The sequence below is a fragment of the Aphelocoma coerulescens genome, chromosome 1A (genome assembly GCF_041296385.1).
Source record: "Aphelocoma coerulescens isolate FSJ_1873_10779 chromosome 1A, UR_Acoe_1.0, whole genome shotgun sequence".
Lineage (NCBI taxonomy): Eukaryota > Metazoa > Chordata > Aves > Passeriformes > Corvidae > Aphelocoma > Aphelocoma coerulescens.
The window spans coordinates 28,929,123-28,947,692 of NC_091014.1; the positions used below are offsets into that span (position 1 = coordinate 28,929,123).

General features: G+C 35.6%; 1 long non-coding RNA gene across 1 annotated transcript; it reads left to right on the top strand.

Annotated features, from left to right (window-relative positions):
• Positions 1 to 5,884: 5,884 nt before the first annotated feature.
• Positions 5,885 to 12,099, top strand: LOC138104622 (uncharacterized). The gene is made up of 3 exons (XR_011148167.1): positions 5,885 to 6,058; positions 9,459 to 9,601; positions 11,167 to 12,099. It is a non-coding gene; the product is annotated as an uncharacterized lncRNA (long non-coding RNA).
• The last annotated feature ends 6,471 nt before the right edge of the window (positions 12,100 to 18,570 follow it).

Here is an 18,570-nt window from a genome sequence, read left to right on the forward strand (position 1 = left end):
TAAAAGCTTAGCCTGAAGTTAGCATCCATCTTACCATAATTGTTGCATAGGATTTTGCTGTTTTGTTTGATTTGAGGTTTTTTTAAAGACGGAAAAAAGGAAGATCAAACATAAAAAGGTGGAGCTGTACTCCCCAGGATCTGAAGCTTTGCTACCTTTATTGTCTCCTAGAGGGGAAACATCCTTACGAGGGGTCCTTTCTTTCAAGTTCCTAACTAAGGGTGATGGTAACCATCCCTAAACCTTTGTAGAATAGAGAAATTCATGTGTTGTTTTGCACTACAAAGATGAGAAAGACCACAGACTGTATACTATAACCTTCCCTGTGATTGCCTCATATTTTTTTGTCTTATTTAACCATACTTTTGTTATGGCTTTGCTATAGCTGTAGAAAAAAAAAATTAAAAAGCTTATCTTGTGCCAATTTCCTTCCTGGGAATACACCTGATATAAATCATACACATGCAATTCCTTTTCTTTTCTTCAATCCAAGGATTTCTAAATTTCCAGTGGAGAGACACCTTCTTCACAAATTTAACAAATAGAACAAGGACATGTGTTTGAAATAATTAAACAGAACATTCTGTTCATTTTTGATGTGTTATCTTTCTATGTAAAACTGAAAAATGAGAAAGCCCTTTTGTTTTTTGGCAGTTTTAAAAATTTTTGCTCCTATATATGTTACTTCTTTTTCTCTCCACTTCTACATTAGAATATGGAGAAATATTTTTCATTATCTTTCAGCAAGAAAGTTCTTGCATCTACGATATGCTTAAAATCAACCAGATTATGTTTTCAATGAATTTTCCATTTTTAAGCTTAAATTAAATTAATCTTCAAAAGCAAATAAATACTTTTTTCAGAGAGAACATCTTTAATGATGAAACTTGGAATGTGTTATAACTGCTAAATTAATTTCAAGCAGAAAGAGATATGCTTGGCTATAGTTTGCAGTCTTTCCTGCTATACCACAATTAATTGTCAAATCATTCCTGAAGAAAGTCAGATGTCTTTATTTGTATCTTAGATTCGAAGAGATGCACAGTAATAATGCACAGTCCAAAGATGCACAGCAATTTTTGCACAGTGAGGAAAAGTACTAAAATATCACAGAGCTATACCCTGCTTTTAATCACTGGGCTACCCTAAAAAGGAAACTATTATAAGCAGCAATATTAATTCTTCCTCTGAACATAATTTGAAGATTGGAAAAGAGGTCAGTTCCAGAGTATAGGTGCAATAGAGGCACTATGGAAAGGACATTGTGTCACAGGCTTTCGACTCCCCTGGAGACAGTGGTTCTACGCAGAGGTAGCTGAGTGTCCGTCTGACTGTCTGTGCTCCTGAGCTCAGATGGACCAGAAATTATTTGATTTACAACCAGTGAGCAACTCTTCCTGTGACAGATGAAATTTCAACAGACAAATGTGCTCTCAGCATCTTCAGTTCTAAGCCAAAGAGATTGTAATGAATCTTTCTCTATATTTTGCAAAAGGGAAGAGGTGGGGAAGTAATAGGAGTTCTTGGAACTCAAATATAATTTAGCCTTGGATATTCAGCATTGCTCTATAATTTTCACTTAACATTTGTGCACTCATTTTTGAATTTCATTTGCCTTAGAGATAAAAAAGAGTATTCTAGAATATAACATCTGTCCAAAAGGTCTCTGTAGTGCTTCTGCCTCTGCTTAGACTTCAGTTTTCTGATGAATAAGCTTACCTACAATCTGACAGTTCAGTAAAATTTGTTGAAAAAAACAAAAGTCATTATCAAAAGCTCTCATGTGATCAACCCAGTGTGTTTGACCACTAATTGGATAAGTCCCTTTGGAACTAAAGCTATTAGCATTACCTTATTGGTTTGATCCCTGTCATCACCAATACTGGTGATGAATTCCCCACAGCTAAGGTAAACCAGAAACAATTGTGTTTACATTGCCAAAGTAATTAAACATTAGGCCATGCTAAGGGAATGAAACAGGCTTTATTTTTTTCATTAAAAAGCTTTGAACTTAAAAAAAACCAACCCTTTTTCTTGCAAAATAATTTTTTTTGGTCATTGATTCACAGAATTTTCTTTACATCTTCAAAGCAATTCCACCACTTCGGGATACTTTGTGAATGAGCAATAGTGGATATATTTGTCTCAAATGAGTCATCTGCCTTCTTCTGCTGAGATCAGCAGCAGCCTGTTCTGCCTTGATTTGCTCTGTGCTAGGACTTATTCTTTCCCATCATTCCTTAGTAAGAAAAGATGCATGGCAATGAAACCTACAAAGTCCTGTCATCCTGTAGACATACAGTTATAGGGCGGTTTTTGTGCTTCTTCTGCCTTGATAGCTGTATATATATGTCTTTCATTTAATATAGATACACTAGGGGAAAATGCCACTAGAATTCACTGAATCTTTCTTATTTTTAATTCTCAGAGAAAACCTGAGTGCCTAAAAAACTCCATAATCTTTTAGTTCCAGGGGAAACCAAACCTCTGTCTTACACTGACTGCATTCATTAGGAGACAACCATTAAATCTGCTGTACAGGGAATGACTTTTCTCTGTCTCCTTCGGAAGGATCCTGTCTGTGATCTTTTATTTCCTCATTAAAATGATACCATCTTCTTTCCTAAGTATGACCTGTTTCAATCTTGCAAATGTTGCTAGTATTGATCTATACCTGTCTTGGAGATAATAAGGCTTTTGCAACAAAACCTGTGGGATTCTGAAAGCTCCGTGCAAAGTTTGATCTTCAGCTGAAGTTAAGTGGGTTCTGCCTGTGCTTCTGTTTCTTCCAAGTCCTTTTGTCAATTGCTGCTTCAAGGTATATTCAGTGCTTTTAAGAAGTGCCTTTATTTTATTGATACTTTATTCCTAATTAGATGACCAAGCTGTATACCTTTGCTTTTAAAGCATGTTTATTGGCATCCTGTGAGGTAGTACATTGATATTTATACTTAAATTGTTTGGTTTAATGTATGACTTGGCCTTGACTCCTGTTATCTAGAAAAAATATTGATTCTTTCTGAACCCCATTTTACTCTGCAGTCTTCAGATACGAGCTTGTTAACAGACCTGTATCTTGGATCAACAACTTTGACAGAGTTTGCCTTAGGGGAAAAAGGAGGGTGTTACAAACCCCATGTGTTGAATATTGTGCCTTTGTGGCTTACAGAAGCCTTGGTGGTAGAATTTTCTGTTTCTGAATTGCTACAAAAATAGCTCAGTTCACTGACTTACACTGAGCTATATTTAAAACAAAAAACAACCAAGCAAATCTCTGCATTACTTTGGATAAGTGCAATGTTTCCTTGTATTATTATTGCATTTCTAACTGATGAGCTGTTATATACAACTATATATATATGTATATGTATGTATATATATGCTATATACAACTATATATATATATACTATATACAACTATATATATATGCAGCTATAAACAAACAATGCCAGATCAAGTAGTTCAGTACTTCTGTCCTTTATTTCAGGTTTTTCAGTACAGTCACTCCATTTGAGTTTCCCCAGTAGGACCTGACCCTGAGATTAGCCCATTTTGTTAGAGCACGGTGGTCGAGGGTACAATTCCTGTATGGGCCATTCACTTTAGAGATGGACCAGAAGATCCTTCTGGGTGTCTTCCCAGTTAGGCTATTCTGTGATTCTGTAAGGATATGCAAAATCTGTATTTCCTTTGCTAAGATTGTCTGATCGAGGACTTTTTCTACACAAATGCAAATAATAAAGAGCATAAGAAACAAACAAACACATAGACCTGACAGACAAATGTAAGGCCAGGACAAAATCAAAACCTCCTCAGTCCCACTAAATTACTGATGGGCTATCAAGAAACTGCAGGCAAACTTAGGATTTCTGACCAGGAAGGTCAAGAACTTGAGGTCTGGGATACTGGAGGTTGGAGGGTGGTGTTCAGTGGGACTATGTAAACTAATGAAGGAATGAAACTCATGAAGGGTCCTACGCCTGGACAATGGCAATCCAAACACAACTAGAGGTTGGATGCAGAATGAGAGTAGCCCTGCAGGAGAAGGACTTGGGGGTGACAGTTGATGTAAAGCTTCACACAAGCCAGCAACGAACAAGGAAGAACATGAGAAACAAGGAACAGGAGTGAATTGTTTAACTGACTAGCATGAGAACACCAAACCAGTATTTAAGCTATATTTCTTTTACTATTCTGTTTTAGAAAAAAAGTAGATAGTTACCACTAGAGGACAGGATGAAAAATTTACTGAGGCATCCATATTAAAAGTAATGTTCATTTGGGCAAAATTAATTTTAATTGGGAATTAAAATTTGGCATTTTAAAGCTAAATCTTTATGTGTTTTTAAAGGTTAAATAGTAAGGCTTGGGACTTGGACAAGTCAGCTGTGAAAAATACCGAGAGAAATTTCTAGGTATAGTTAATGGAGACAAACAATATATATTATAAATGCAGTTCTGACCATACATAATTGGGAAGGAGTTCTTTGGGTGCTTGGGAAAAGCCTGATTTTTCTCTGTATGAATTGCAAGACCCATGGAAAGAGGTTTCCATAAGAATGAAAATAGTCTTGTCCACTCTGGAAATACATGGGAAAAGTTCTGTCAGACTCAGAACTCTCTAGCTAGCAAAGTTAGGCACCTGCAGAGGCAGGCTGCACTTCTGGACAGCCAGCAGATTGTTTGATGGGGTTTACAAACTTCCAAGTTAAGTAAGGTTTAGATTACCTGGATCCTGTCCTACTATCCATCACATCAATTTGTAATTGAATTTCATAAGTTGTCTTTGGAAGTCTTGTTCTGCATTCAAACATATAGATTGCAACACATACAGAATTTTGAACATATTTAAATAAAAATATACACTTGTTAAATGTCTTCAAGTGCCATGTACTGTGTCAGTGTGGTAACAGTTCGAAACAGTATGGAAATTTGGGAATGAGTGTAAGAATTTGAAGTAGATAAAGTGTCAGAACATGATAGCAAGACAGCAAATATATTGTGAAGGCTGGTTGGCAGGATTAAGCAGGAAAACTGGGTAAATGAACAGGAGCAGATAAAATAGTATGCTTCTAGATGTGAGAAAAATACTTATCGGTGGCAGCCTGGCATGTGAAAATATAACAGAAGCTATTTCTGAAATACCTCTGGGATTACAGGCAGAGGGCATTGTCTGAGAAATATCATAGCATTATGCTATGATGAGGTAAAATATTTAAGAGAAGAAAACTAAGTAATTAGGCTCATATAGCTAAGGTTAGAATAGAGATTCCAGTTTTCCCTTTTGACAAGAAAATATCAAGAAAAGGACTGTTGCATCACTTTATACAGTCCTGTACTCCCTCTAACTTTTATTTCAGTTCTCCAAAATAGTTCTTGTTGCAAGTAGACATTCCAAAAGAGTTTGCATATACCTTTTTTCAAAGCTTATCTTTGTATTATGGGATGATTTTATTTGGAAAATAGAAACACTGGGCTTAAACAACTAGAGCACCATGGCAGTATAATCTACAAAATATAAGCACAAATTCACTATGTGAGACAAGAATGATGTAGCCTTCCCCATATTTACATCTGCACAGCACAATTCTGAGACACGTGGCAAGACTGCAGTCATGTACTAAGAAAACTGAGTCTACGATTGCATAAAATTACACTAAAGTTCACAACAAGGTTTTCATCAGTGCTTAGTGGAAGAATTTGTCATTTCACTATGCTTAGTGGAAGATTTTGTCATATGGATTGGATTTTGGCCATCAGGTTCTGCAAGGACCTTGTTTTCTTATTAGCTATGTAAGTAGAAGGAGAAACCTCATAGAGTGAACTAACTCCAAAACAGCTATATCTGTCACTGGGCCTACTAACTATGCTGTTGATGTTGGGTCTGTCCTAACAAAGTATTTTATTCCTTTCTTTAAATCTTGATGCTGGTAAAATGGAAACTGGAAGACTAGCATCATGATTTTGAAAACAAGAATAGAAAAAGTTCTGTTTCTACATGTCCAAGAAGCTGTGGGACCTTCCTCCAATGCATTGCACAAGCAAGTTTGTGAACAGGTAACTAGCTATTGGTATTGAAGAGACACTCCCCCACAAAAGGGATTAGAAAGCAGTGAAAGCAATGTCATATTAATTTATGACATTCAGATCATACACATTATGCAGTTGAGATATATGGTAAGTATTTTTGCCTGTTTCTGCTTTAGGTCATTCCTTTCTGCTAGCTAAAGGAAGAATATGTGCACTGACATTTAAAAAAAAATATGTCCGATCTTAGTGTTTTTATTATTTATACTTATTGTTAAAATATATTTTATGGGAGTTTGAGCCTAAAACATCCCTTATTGAGTGAGTAATGGTGAATTGCACATAGAAAGATGTCTATAAAAATGAGGAGGGAAGGCTCTTCTGAATAAAGATGTGTTATTTAAAAAACCAAAACAAAACAAAACAAAAATGAAGCATTGCTTGATGCCCAGGGGAAAGTTTGTAATACTAAAGAGGTTAGAAATACCAGATGATGCACTTGAAGTTTATAAAAAGAAACAACTAAGCTGACTTTCTCTACTACAAAAAATTGATGAAAATTTGGTATGAGAATTTGAGACCTAAACTTCAAATTGAAAAGCAAGTTTATAGTTTTTATATCTGTCTCCTATTTTGTAGCATAAACCTGTGTCTTGACCTTTGTTATTTCAACAAACCTAATTAAAATTGTCTTGTTTGAAAAAGAAATTCAAGGTACTGATTTGATTTTGAATACATGTTTTAATAAAATACAAAAAGAGCAGAGGTCAGACATTAATGATAAGGGCAAATTCTGTTATGGTAAAAGTAATAAACATATTCCTATTGATTTTAGTGATGCAGAATCAACTACAGTTGACTAACACAACTAATATTATTTTGGTTTTATTTTCACCTACTTCTAGATTTAAAACAATATTTTAGATCTGTATCTGGAAATAAAAGAAGCATAAGTCATATATTGCATACAGAATGAAGTGTAAATCTACAGTTAGGTACCTAGCACTTTTATGCAGGAAAATGGTTTTGACTAACTTTGTTTATATTGCAGATAAAGTGGGAAAATATTAAGTAAGAAAATGAGGAATTTTCTTTATTTGCAAAATGTACTAAAATGTGAGCTTGAGAGGAAAGAAATGGGACCTTGTAAAGATTGAAGAGCTAAACTGCTCTGAAGATTTGCTGCTAAAGGTGCAGGGTAAACAAAATTACATTTGATGGAATGGGAGAACAATGGAATCAGCAAGAATGGATCATCTTTCTCAGATGGTTTGAGCTGGCAGCTGCAGGTGAATTTCTGGTCCCAGTCAAAAAATTGCTGATTCAGTTAAAGCCAAATGTCAGCCAGTGGTATTCCACTCAAGTATTTGTAAATTTTCTGTCTTTCAGGCAAAGACAAGATCTCAAGCCTCTAGAATGAGTAATTATTTGGGGATGTAGTACTGCTCTATTTTTACACTTTGACAAGGGGGAAAGATATGACTGTCTTTGGGCAATTACCAGTACAACTGCAGACATTCTGCCACTGCAGACTCAAGGCTAGCTCTGACAGAGTTCTCAATCCCCTTTAAGTTACTTCTCAGCCCAGTGAGTTTTCATGTACAGAGATCTTGTAGGTGTGTTATAGCATCATATAATAAGGCACATTAGAGCTTTGTGTATGTTAACTGAAAAGAAAACTGCTATATATTAATTCTTTGAACACTTTTCCTTTGAAATTTAGACGTAACTTTTTGTCACTGTGCTACCAACTAGCCAGACAAGTAGATAAAATTGCTATGAGCTGTTGAAATACTTAAATTTAATAGACTAGACAGATTATCAGTGAGAGGAAATATCATATATACAGGGAGATAGAAGGTATTTTTATTACTTAACCATGCACAGTCATTTATTTGAGGCATAAAAATGTTTGTAGGACAGGTAATGACAATAACATTTTGAAGCAAGGCATTTTCAAGATCAGAGAAGAAAATAGGTGTCAACAAAAAAGGAGAAACAAAACGATGTATAAAATGTGAAAAAAAAAATTGAGAAACTGCTAATAAGAAATAAATTGAGAAATGATAAAGAGAAGACATAAAGTATAGGATCACTCAGTATTTCACATTTACTGATTGCTTCTATGTCAACAAAAGATAGGGTCTAATTTTCACACTTGAATTCCAGGTGATACAATTTTCCCCCAACCCAGAGCTGATCTATACATCATATGTCTCATTACTTATAGCCACATTTTTTCCCACATTTTCAGCCCCTTGATCATTCATTCCAGAGCTTTTTAAATATAATTCAAGGCAAGCACTAAAAGAATGACAGTGTTACTGCCTTTAACAGAGCATGTTTCATACCAAATGATATTGAGGTACCCTCCAAACTGGTTTACAGGTTTGAAATTACAGTTTAGTTCAACCTTCTGGGGTTGGTGAGAAGGAATGGGTAAGTTTAATTAGGAGGAACACTGCATTTCCCTTGCAACCAGATATCCTCACGATTTGTTCACCTTTACACTAATAGAAAAACTTGGACCTGTGCCAGCCAGTGTGCAGTAGTGTGTAGGAAGCCTTCCAGGCACTCATCTCTCAAGTCCTACAGGATGAGCAGGTTGCTCTGATAGGATACTCCAGCTTCTGTGTGCAGATATCTTTATTGTGCCTGGACATGGTGATTCGTGCAGATGATGTCCAGGCCAGTTGAACAAACAGGTGCTTATTCACATCTTGCTCAGTCATAAGGGCTTTGATTTTGAAGTTAAATAGAGGAATTATTCTGTGCTTCTGATACCATAAAACAATTCACAAGAAGAGAGGAAAAATATAGCTCCTGAAATATTAGTTACTGTGTCTCAACACAACCTGTGTTATGGAGAAACTGCACAAGTAGATCTAACTCCTAACTTCTCCTTTTAATTATTTTATTTATTTTTTAAACGAGCCATTTATAGCTGATCTGAAAAACAGTTAAAATATGAACTGACAATATCTGCTGACACTAAGATATTCAGCATAGTACAAATGAGGGGTCACTATAGAGAGTGTTGGAAAGGTCACACAATCAAATGACAGCAACAATTAAATGTATATAAATGGGATAAATGTGAAAAAGCTTTATTGCTATTATGTACATGGTAATGGGCAAGTCAAATGCTAGGAATGATTAACAAAATAAAAGGAACTAGACAAATCATTAATTGAAAAGGTACAAAGAAGAGCAGGAAGGACATCTGCAACTGTAGGGACAGTCTGCAAAAGAGATGATGGAGAGGATCACTGGTAACAGTATTTAGAAACAGAAGGAGTTTGAAGAAATCAGCTTCAGCTGTGTATTGCCTTGTGCTAGTATAGAATAAGGATCTCCACTAAAACTAGCATGTTACAGACAAAACACAAACATCTTCCTATGTAGCTAAATTGGAATTTCTTTGCCACAGGATGCTGCAGAGGCAAAATGATTACACGTGATCAAAAAGAACTCAGGAAATTTGTGTCAGATACACCAAACTGACATTTATTAACTACCTCCAGGCCCTCTGTGGCCCAAAAAGCTGCAGAACATTAAATCACAGGAGCTGAAGTGAGTATTTTGGTGACTGTAGTATTGTATGGCCCGTACTTGCTTTTCTAAGTGTTTTATTACTAGCACAGGTTGGAATAGGTTGACCTTTGATTTGACCCATTGGTCCCATTATGGTCTCTATTACTTTTATCAACTGGAGATCAAGGTCTCACAATAACAGAGAAGCAATAAGAATTTGGTCAGTAAGGAGAGCTCAGGATGTACTGTGCTGACAAATTGAAATCATATCAGAAGAAATTAAAATATTTTGTTCTATTTGTAAACGGTCCTTAAGCATAAACCTCTCATACTCCGCAAAGCTGAAATTTAATTCAGTCAAAAAAGTTTTTTATACATACTCTTCCTGAATTTCTTTAGTTATTAAAACTTGAATAGACTGGCATATTAAAAAAAAAAAAAAAAAAAGAAAAAAGGCTACATGTCAGTATGCTTTCAAAAAACATTATCTTATGGATAGTTTAATGGCCAACAGTATAGGAAGAATTGAATACATCACGATACAATGAACTAAACATTAAGAAGGCAAAGAACAAATCCTGTCTCAGTCCAGTACAGCTGTTGAGCAATGCTCATTTTATGATGCTGCACCAGAGCTCATCTAATTCTTCACAAAGAAAACTTGTAGCTCCTGCCTAGTAGAAAATTGCTAGAACATATTAATCAACATACTCTCACCTCTTAAACTAGTTTAGGACTTTCTCCTCCAAAACTGGATGGACTGTTGTAATAGTAATGTAGCTCTTTCAGATTTAGATCTGGTTATCAAATACAAAATCATAAATCTCCAAAATGTTAAAGTTGAAACAAATATCTACAAATTCTGACAAAATTAAACTTTCATAAATATTTTCATGCTCACTTAAAATGTATGACCCTGAGTCACCTTGAACCAGCTTAGACCTCTAATGATATTCAGAAAATGCTTTTAAGATTTTATTTTTCATTAAGCTCATAAATATGCATTATATGGCTAATTATGAATTAAAAATTAGTGTTTCTACATCAGTTACACTGAAACCATGTATAAGAAAGAAAGAAAAGAAAAATGTCCTCAAAAAAGGAAATGCAGGGAACTTCGATTAATTCAGTCCAAATTTTGGCAAGGGTACTGTATGAGTACCAACTTTATGATTCTGTTGTGACTTCTCACAACACCTACAAACCTAAAAAATGGTATTATTTAGATTTTACACTAAACATATTTAGTTTATTGAATACTATTCCTCATTGCCCAGGGGTTTCTACTTAATATTCTGTAAAACTGACTTTGCAGATATTAAAATGTTCAGGTTTTTGTGGATAATAATTGCTTTGAAGTTAGATAGTTGATTTACCTCACTGTGGTATTTGCTTATTTGTTTTAAAAGGTGATATGAATGTGGATATTCATCCTGAAAACGATTTTCCTAAGATTGCAAAAAACTTAAATAATCATAACTGAAACATGCAAAGATTTTTTCTTTTAGACCACATTTCAGATGTCATTGTTTGAAATAACTGAGTAAACTACAAAGCGTAAGAAAGTTTCTGGTACAACTTTATACCTTTGCTTCTTTTCCCAGGGAGCTGTATGTTTTCAGAAGGATAAGGCACTGGCTGTGGGGGCTGCCAGGTCACCTCTGTGAGGAGAGGCTGGGACTACACGGGGCTGGACTCATCCAGTTCCATCCCCAATCCACCCACCATGGAGAGGAGAGGCAAAGGGAGGCGAGGCAACTTAAAAGGAATGAGAAACAATTCTGCACACACCCAGGTCAGTGAAGAAGGAGCAGGAGGAGGTTCTCCAGGCGCTGGAGCTGAGATTCCCCTGTAGCCTCTGGTGAAGACCATAATGAAGCTGGTTGTCTGTCTGACACCCATGCAGAACCATTCAGGACCAGGCTCCTGGTAGCAGCTGCGGCTCTCAGGGGACCCACACTGGAGCAGTCTGCTCCTGAATGAATGACCCCACGGGAAGGACTCATGCTGGAGCAGGGGAGCAGCATGAGGTGGAACACTGTAATCATACTTTGGGAAATTCAGTCTTTATTCCTCAGGAAGAAATGACTTGGATCACATTTCTTTACCTCTTTATCTATATCCAGCTACTGGAGCCATTCTAGTGTGATTTTCACTTTTCATAGGATCATATTAAGTTTTTGCAAGAAATCCCTAGTGAAATACTTGGAGCACTGAGAAGATGCAAGAGTGAAATATCACTCTGGAAATAAGTGTGAAAATGCCAAACTTTCCATTATTCCCATTGTGTAAGGTGCCCATGTGACTAATTTAATTCTTGTTATCCTGTGAAGAGAGCTAAGAAGCATGTGAGCATGTAGGTGTGCACTGTATCACAGCAAGGCTGCTTCATCTAAAACAGTCAAAGGAGAGTTATGAGCTTTTGGTCTGCATCTTTGCCAAGAGATCTACTCAAAATGAAGAATTACACGGAGGCTGAGGCAGGAGCCAGACTTGTCAAGCATACAATTCTGCATGCTCAGCAGTTAAATGTGGGTGCAAGGAACTTTTCTATTACTGATTGTATATAGATGTATGATTTTTACCTTCCTGGTAAAATAATAAAATATTTTTGAATCAATTTGAGTGTTGTTAATAATGCTACAACCAACAATATAACAGAAAATGAAATACTGAAATTAAACATTTCTTTTTTGTATTACTAATAAATTCCACATGCAAGTATTGGTTAAAAAAGAAGACCAGGCAATATTTTCATTTTAATTATTCAGACATAGATTAAAAATAAATTTAGACATTATTAGGAAACCCTAAGATGGATTTTTAGTCATTGCATTAGCCAGTGTACAGTGGGTGTGAAGAAAGTAATGATTACAAAGCATGAAAAAATTACAGTGCTATGAAACAACACATAGGGGTTTTAAGAACAGTGAGATATTATAACATGTCCCATTGTACCTTGTACATTATTTTTCTGTAGTAGATATGTTGATTAAATAAGTGACTGGAAAGAGAAAATAAATGTATCCAACACTGTCTTAAAATGTTCCTTACTGACAGCTATGCAGGATGACCTATGTTTTAATATTACTCCATTCAGCAGCTATGAAATGGTTGAGTGCAAAGTAACAGTGCTAGAAAACTCTATAAATGTAAGGATGAATTGAAAATTAGGCCAAGGAAAAAACTGCTCTGGGACGTTAGAAAAGGATAGATTTCCCAATACAAATGTTTTAAAAATTGATATTTTATCAAATGGTGCCACTTGACCTAGTCAAAATGGTGCTTATTTTGGAGATAAGCAATACTAAGTCATAGAGTAGGCCCCCCCTGTGTATGGAAAAGATTTGTACAGCATTGCCAAAACTTCTAAATGAAGTAAGGTTTTTTCCTTTTTCTAGAGCTATGAAAATATGTGGGTTGATAAAATTCATCTCTCAGAATCATGCACAATTTCATTTGCAATCTTAAGAAAGGAATTTAAGCCTGACCAGGAACAGGGCCATTATATATCTGAAATGTGATATATTCTTCTGGGGATGCTTTGACTCTCTCAGTCATTCTGTGTATTGAAGGGAAGGTAGGAGTGTGAAGTGCCTGTTCCAAGCTGCTTTACCTAGAAACTGCTGCAGCTCAGAACATGGCATCAAAGAATTCAGCAGATTAAAGCAACAAAGGACTATGAATATTTTCTCTGACTATTAGCACTAAGTGATGCTGCATCTGCAATGCGTTTACTATTTGTGACCCATGTTAAAGACTTGCCAATCTACAGGAGGAACAAGTATTAAAATATTTGGATAAAAAGAAATAAAATCCATGGAATGTTTCCCTTGCCTAGAGAATGACCCAATATTATAAAGCATTGCAATTTTATTCCAGAAATATTACAGTAAAAAAATCAGTACTAAGACTTTTTCTACAATGCATAGACATGCAAAATTCCTCTTCTTGAAATAAGTGACCAGGTTTGCAGTATTACAATGACACATAGAAAACCCTTTTATCAGCAAATCGATCCTCCAGTCTTTTTCCAGACAGTGCAAATATTTGATGTTCATAGAATTTTTATTTAAGTAACATAGGCTTGCACTGCATTTCATTGACTGTCTCATGCAAAAAGAAGTTAAAGAGATTTTAAACAGTGGTGCAAACAGAAATCTCCTAAGACATCCCTCTGTAAATGACCAAAGAAATTAATCAACCTAATCTTAAGTGCAGATCAACCATTGTATGGATTTACTAGTAATATTAAATTAAAAATACACAAAACAAATTCAGCATTAGTTTGCTGATAACCGTAATTCCTTTTCATGTATACTGAGTAACATCTTCTTTATTATTTATTGAACATAGTGTAAATATTACTTTATTGAAGAAAGAATTTTTAACAGACATTTTTTCTGATCTACCATTACCAGATCAATTTTTACAGAGTACAGCATCCAGTTTGTCAATCTTTTTTGTTTCTGCTGATAAATTATTTAGTTCAAGCAGATAATTGACAACATTCATGCTTGAAATTAGGGCATAAACGACAACTAGAAATCGTAGAGAACCATAATAAATCACCATATTATCTGCCTAAATCTCCACTAATGATCTAATGATCTGATATGTAAAAATGCCAGGCCATTCATACAGTTTAGAAATAAAAACTGAGTTCATTCAAGGACTTATAAAATGGGTAATCATTATTTACAGTATCAGATTCATTATATTATATATATTTCATCTATACATTTTTGGATTACAGCTTCACTGTCTAAAACGTAAATCAAAATATAAGTAAATTCTTACACAATGAGCTAATGTTAGAGGTTTTTTTCTCTTTATTATTCAATTTGTTATTCATTATTTCTCTGATTAGAAAGAAAATGTCAAGTGAATTATTTAACTATGTACTTGTTTGGAAGCTGTTATACCTCTGAACAGGAATGACTGAAATCAGTGCAGGTGATATCTGTAAGAACTGATGAGAAAATGGTAAGCACTACAAAGCAGAAGGCATTGACAAGGAAGTGAGAGGAAAAATCAATGGATCCATCACTGCTCTGATTTACACCCTTTGCAAACACACAATGGTGGATTTCCGTGGTTTTAAATCATTATGTCTCTTCCAGAACCAATGGAAAGATCCATGTTTAGGCCATCTGAAGCTCTGTCCAATATCTGGAAGTAGACGTTGCCAAGAACTAGGGGACAAAGATGAATTTAGCCCTGTCTGATTTACAGAGGGCCTTGGATGTTAATGAAAGTACTGCCTAAAAAAAAGATCTCTGTTTATTTTTACTCCTTTTCACTGATGGCCATCAGCAGATGTACATGAAAGGCCTGTCTTTTTTCCTCAGTCATTTAATATTACCTTATTTGTAACCTCTAGAATAGTCAGTTAAAGTAGAAATATGTATTAATTGCTTTATTCCATTTGCTCACAGACTATGCCACTTCTGCTCTGTCAGCACTCTCATTCAATGTATAGCAGTCAACGCATTATGTCATCCCCTTTCTTAAAAACTGGAAGTACTACAAATAATAGGAAAACAAAATGGTATTACTATAGGATGGCAATTCTGAAGTGTTCTCATCATTAGTAGACATTGTCCATTAGAGTCATTGTTTTAGATGCTTTCCCTTACTTTGCAACACAAACACCACTTCTACCATAAGGGTTAGAAAGAGGGTTTTTCTTCTTCCTACATCTCTGGTGAAAACAGGGGAAATAGCATGATCCTGAATAAACAGCAATTTGTTCTGGAGAACTGTGATGAAGTTTTCACAAGTTCTCATCACACTGGCTTAAATTACAGTCCAAGTTCTAGGTATCCACAGAGGCATATTCAGGGGGCCTTCAGTGGTCACAGATGCCATCTGTCCCATAACTTGGGGCAATCTTTGTTTGCCCGGTGATGTGTGTATGAGCAGTTGCTTCTTTACACAGTTTGCCAAGGTGGGAATTTTTGTCTGAGTGCATTACCCAGGATGTGCTAACCAGGTCTCACCTCTGCCAGGCCTGGGGTTAGCTCCATCCTATCATTCCATTCTGTGCTTATCTCATGGCAAAGTCTTTCTGTGGCCTTTACAGTGTTTGAGACAGGCAACTGTGCTCTTTAAGTCCTTACAGAACTTCAGGGAAAGACACTGAGCTGATCAGAGGCAAGCGCAAAAAATTCTCATGTGTAGATTCCTGGCTTCATTCTTTTTGTAAAAGTTGTTTGAAAGCCAGTAAGTAGCATTTTTTGGTGACAATAGCATTTTATGTTCTGATGCCCTCTTCTGCAGACAAGTATTTATCTAGGGCAGATTAAAGGCCAGATAAACAAGCAGAGTTTATGGGCTGCTACTTGTTTGGAGTATCCAGAAAAAAGAGCCCTGAACTGCACTAAGAAGAGAATAGCAAGAGAAAATACAGGTGTAACAGATAGCAAAGGAGTAGATATAAAAAAGAGTAAATGAAGGTGGCCAAGCCTTGCTAAACTGAGATGACAAAAACATGAGAAATGGCAGAAATGAAAAACTATGTATAAAAAGAGGCATTACCTTATGGAACTGCTGACCAAGGCAGAATTTTCCAGGACAGCCACATCATGAATAACAAGAAGGTATAAAAAGTCAGCAAAACGGAGGTCCCTGGGGAAAGAGTAAATAGGAATAGCTGATGGTAAAGATGAAGAAACTGGACTGTGAAAAGAGCTGTAGAAAAGGGTAGTAAATCATGTCATTGGGGAATGATCAGGAACATGTCACCCAGCCCTGTGCTTCATCACCAGAATTTCAAGCAGGTCTGGAACCACTTTTTCCACTCTAATCATGTATGACTTACCTCCAAGACCATGAGGAACATGAGTCAATTCTCCCCATCATCACTGAGGGAATATCAGGACATTCTTCCTAACATCAACCAGCAAATGCCTGGAGAGTACAACTTATCAAGGCCTTTTCCTCTCTTTGGCATCTGAACTGTCACATTAAAATGCTTTTTTTTTTTTTTTTACTTTTATTTTATGACTCAATAGCTTGAACCATTTTCTACCATTTTTGTGCTGCTTTTACTCTGGGAGCAATGTTCATCCCAAATGCAAGAGCAGTAATTCAAACCTTTTAGTAAGAGTAAGAACATCTTCTAGCTTGCAGGGTTTCTCTTTCAAATGTCTCTGTATTTTGTGATGAAAATGGCAGGGATCAATGACCTGGACTCCACTTAAAGCCCTTCTTGATAATTTCTAAATAATGATAGAGACATTTTGAAGATGTTGTATCGTCTTGTCCTCTAAGGGAGATTATTTACATTTGGTTTTAACTAAAGCATTCTTTATTCTCAGCAATAGGAGAGGATTGAACCCACTCTTTCTGCTCTTGCTGATAGAACCATATGGTTCAAGCAGAGTAGTTGAAGAGGATATGCTGAAAGAAAAACAAAGTAAACTGCATTTTAAAATGATGTCATGATGTAGGAAACAGAATTTAGGTTGTTGAACCCAACAGTTTAACTTGGAACGTGTAAGGCTAATAGTTGAATATTATTTTTTTAACCTGTCACTTTAAAATATGCTTGTTCACACACTGACATATTGTAGCATCTAAAAGAGCTGGGCATATTTTAGATTAACCGTATACATCTTTAATTATGGTCTCTGTAGTTAACAGTTTTGAGAATTCTGCTGTATTAAAGAGCTTTAGCCCATCAAAAAGGTTTTCCTGAGCTCCTCTGACTCTACATCACAGCCGACACCAATGTCACACCAGTCTGCAGGGGATTCTCAGATGCATACAACTTAAGCTTCTTCCCACAGAGATTAAAAAACTTACTGCTTAGTACTTACACTCAAGCTTTGTTCTCTGTGTGAAATATTCAGCTCTGTACTGCTCTGTGTGACTGTTCATCAGTTGATAGCCAGCAGGACTATGTTTTCAGATTAAATAATATGAGTATAGTATAATTAAAAATGTATCATAGTATCATAAAATAAAAAAAAATATAATATATAAAATATAATATGTATTATATATAAAAATAGTATCATTAAAAATGATTTTAAATGATTTAAAAATATTAAAAGAAACAGCATCCAAATGCAGCAATTGCTATCCAAGCTGAGCTACAAATTAACTTCTCTTTAAAACTGACTGCTGTGCATACCATGATGATCATGTTTTATTGCTGGAGCTCTCCAGTATCACATGATAACAAGTCTATAGGATATAAAAAACTAAAAGAGAATATTCCTTGTTGCACACCAGAGAGATTCATTTATATTTTCCTAACAGTGCTAGGCACAAGAAGGTCAGGAGTTGTATACAACACATTGATTCAAATCTGCTGTTCTCAATATTTCTTGATATACCCACATACAGAGACTTTAAGAATAAACTGTTTGTTCACTAGATACATGCATGGACAAATGGGAAAATCTCAAAAGTACCAGGTGCTGTACTGAGTTTGTTAATTGTAGTTGAACTTTGATATCTCACCCTTCAAAGACAGCCTTGGCAAACCAGAACAGATATGAGATAGAGGATTATGTTTGTTTTATGTTCTGAGCTGGAAGGGATTTCTAAGGTACTCCAACTCTAACACATGCTGAGAGCAGGCCTAATGCTGAAGCTAGATCAGGCAGCTCAGGGTATGTCTTAATGAATTTTTTAAATCTTCAATGATGTAGATTCTGTAATCTTCATGGATATTTTTTCAAGACCTCTAGTGCTTACAATTATTAACTTTTTTTTTTTACTTACTACATTGCTAAAAATTCTGTTGCATCCTTTTTACATGCAACTGTGATAATATTGTGACTCTGTATCCTTTATAGATCCTCTTACACCACTGAAGACATCAATAAAGTCCTCTCTTTCCTTCTCTTTTACAGGCAAACACAGCGAACTTCCTCAGATTTTCCTTGTATGTTGGCTTTTGTGGGACTCTTTCAACAGGTTACCAGTTAGACTTATAACTGTGACTTCTATTCACAACTCAATCCATTTTTTAAGTCTGTCCATTTAGCCCATAT